The sequence below is a fragment of the Capsicum annuum genome, chromosome 3 (assembly GCF_002878395.1).
Source record: "Capsicum annuum cultivar UCD-10X-F1 chromosome 3, UCD10Xv1.1, whole genome shotgun sequence".
Taxonomy (NCBI): domain Eukaryota; kingdom Viridiplantae; phylum Streptophyta; class Magnoliopsida; order Solanales; family Solanaceae; genus Capsicum; species Capsicum annuum.
The window spans coordinates 30,891,555-30,894,359 of NC_061113.1; the positions used below are offsets into that span (position 1 = coordinate 30,891,555).

At 35.0% G+C, this 2,805-nt stretch overlaps 1 long non-coding RNA gene across 4 annotated transcripts; it reads right to left on the reverse strand.

Annotated features, from left to right (window-relative positions):
- Nucleotides 1-338: 338 nt before the first annotated feature.
- LOC107866411 lies at nucleotides 339-2,227 on the reverse strand. 4 transcript variants are annotated; one of them, XR_007053517.1, is made up of 5 exons: nucleotides 2,070-2,227; nucleotides 1,451-1,575; nucleotides 1,201-1,344; nucleotides 1,031-1,129; nucleotides 339-931 (listed from the first exon to the last, which is right to left on the reverse strand). It is a non-coding gene; the product is annotated as an uncharacterized LOC107866411 (long non-coding RNA). The 4 variants fall into 4 exon arrangements; XR_007053518.1 differs by having other exon boundaries at nucleotides 1,451-1,907; XR_001672922.2 differs by lacking the exon at nucleotides 2,070-2,227 and having other exon boundaries at nucleotides 1,031-1,124; nucleotides 1,451-2,061.
- Between the last annotated feature and the right edge of the window lie 578 nt (nucleotides 2,228-2,805).

The following is a 2,805-nucleotide window of genomic DNA, read 5'->3' on the forward strand; positions in this document are numbered from 1 at the left end:
ATTCAGTATCTCAGTTAATTTGTATTTCCTGTACCTCTTTAACGGGCTAATTTCTAATTGGGCCTGCTAACTCTAAGATTCAGTAGCTCAATCAATTTCTATTTCCTGTATCTAATATTCTAATTGAGACGAGGCATTTAATCTTAATACTTAATAGTTAATAGGTCACATTTTAGAGAACGAATTGCTCATTGTAGTATTGCAATTTTCAACACAATGATTCAATGACAAATAAAAGATTTATACGTTGAATTTTCTCATGTTCATAAGTTATTTGGCAACAAAACTGAGAAAATTTCATGGATTTTAAATAAAAATTTTGTATGCTTTCACATAACTAAAAGTAAAATGGCATTACATTATTACATAAGTACACAATACATAGCATATTCATTTCAAACACATTAAACAAATGAAAAGTAACAACTGAGAACTATAAAAGAAGAGCAACTTCACAAGAATCCGAAGGACACACACAACTAGTAGCTGGATAACAGAAATGCTACACATCCGTGATCCGACTAAAAGGAATCGAACTTAGACACTACATCTTTAATACTACTAAATTCCCAGTGAATGAGTGATTTGGAACATCTGAATGGTTTACAGCTTCATAGAATAGCTACTTAGCTAGTTTGAATCGAAATTGCACTCCCTTGATACAAAACTGTGAGCAACTTCCTTTTAGGGATTGGTTCATTCATGTACATGATGCAAGGACATTTCAAGAATTAGTGTTGTCTCAATACCCTGGAGTGAAACCAATAAGATAACTCTAACTCTATCCTCAAGCGTCGCATTTTAACTTGGAAAGTTAGACTTGAAAGAGTTTGACATGCAAGAGACCTTATGTCATCTCGAGAGCAATCACGTGAAATATGAATTAGCTCCCAAAGGGCACCCCTACTGATCATCTTTCTTGCATAGACCTCTGCATATAAGAAGAGAACAGATGAAACTCAAAAATATAGTTTGAAAAGAAATGCAATTAAATTATTCTAAAATAGAAACCTAGCATAGGATTTCTTACTAAGTTCTGCCAAATGACGAAGGGCCAACTTATTGAAATTCTGAACAACCATTGTTAGTGCACCATCTTCTATCAGAGAAGACTGCGCAGTTTTCTGAACTATAGTAGCAGATTAACCTTAAGAAGCATGGTAATATGATAACAAGATTATAGTCATGTACGACATTTACCTTGAGTTGAAACTATCGACTCGCACTTTGCAAAATTTGCAATTCCCCTACCAACTTGAGACAGAAGGTCTAGATATCTACATCTCACCATTCCCAACAGTGCGATGATTCCACCTTCATACCTCAACCTTGTCTGTAGTTTATCTGGAATAGAAGTTTCTACCATAATCAAGATCAAGGTATGCAATATTTAATAGAAGAAGGAGTAGGATCAGATGAACTAAAAAGTAAAACTTGGATGGAATTTTACCAGTATCAGACTATCAGCCTTATTTTTCTGCAATCTTTGATCAGTCACTGCATAAATTCTTCTCCAATTTCCTCACCAATAGCTTCAAAGCTGGTAGAAAGTACCCAATATTTGTCGCCTTCCCACTTACCAGTATAATAGTAATTTAACAATACATGCAGAAATAGGCAATACTCAATAGGCCAAATACATACATCAAATAGGCATTAACAACCATTAGTCCATTCTATAGAAAATAAAAGAAAAATAACAACATAAAAGGCTGAAATAGAAGCAAGTAATAGCATAAAAACCAAAAATAGTAGCAGCCTAAAAGGCTAAAACAGTCCCAAACAGTAGATCTACTTTCCATTTCTTTCCTTTTCTTTGCATCCATAGTGTCAACTGAGTTGTCATTACTATTATCAGCTACACTATCAGTTGAACCAGCCACACTAAATCTACTTTCATCAGTCATCTATGTAAAATTTGAAAGAAAAAACTAAATTAAAAGTGTTTACTATTTAACAATCGACCATATTTCAGAAAATCAGAAAAATCAATCTACTGAATCACGCAATCAGAAAATCAACAAAAAATATCAAAAAGAAGAAGAAAAACAAAAAAAAGAAAATAATACCTGATTTGCCGTTGAGTTGCTGCCTATCAGTCGTTCGTCGCTCTGGTAGGTTCGCTGTTCGTCGCTCATTGTCCGGTGTCCACCGTTCGTCGCTCGCCGTCGTCGCCAACTGCTGCTAAGTGCTAAATTCTAATGCTGCTAGTGCTAATTGCTAAGTGAAGTTGTGACTTGTGAATTGAGACCTAGATGGCTAGACTAAATACATTTGGGAATTTGGGCTGGGGTACATCAGATGGCTGATTGGGCCTAAATTAATTGGGCCAATGTAAATTATTAATACTAAATAATATATGGGTTGTATATAGGCCCTGAAAATTGTATACTAATTCGTTTTAACTGAATACCGAATTATACATGCTCCATAACCGAAACCCGAACCAAATACCGAACTTATATAAAAAATAAACCGAACACCGAACCGAAAAACCAAACCGAAATTGAAAAACTGAATTAAATCGGTTTGGTTTGGTGTTTCGATTTTTGGTATTTATGCCCACCCCTAATGCCAAGCCTACCAATAGTGATTTTTAGTTTATCATTAATAATATGCAGTCTAGGCTGGCTGGTTGGAAAACCAAAATGATTAACATGTCCGAGAGAACTGTGCTTGTAAAATCCACTCTTCGCAGTATCCCTTCCCATGTCACGCAATACATTAAGCTTACCCAGAAAATTACTAGCACCATCAACCAAATTCAAAGGAATTTCATTTGGGGAAGCACGGTAAAAAGGAAGA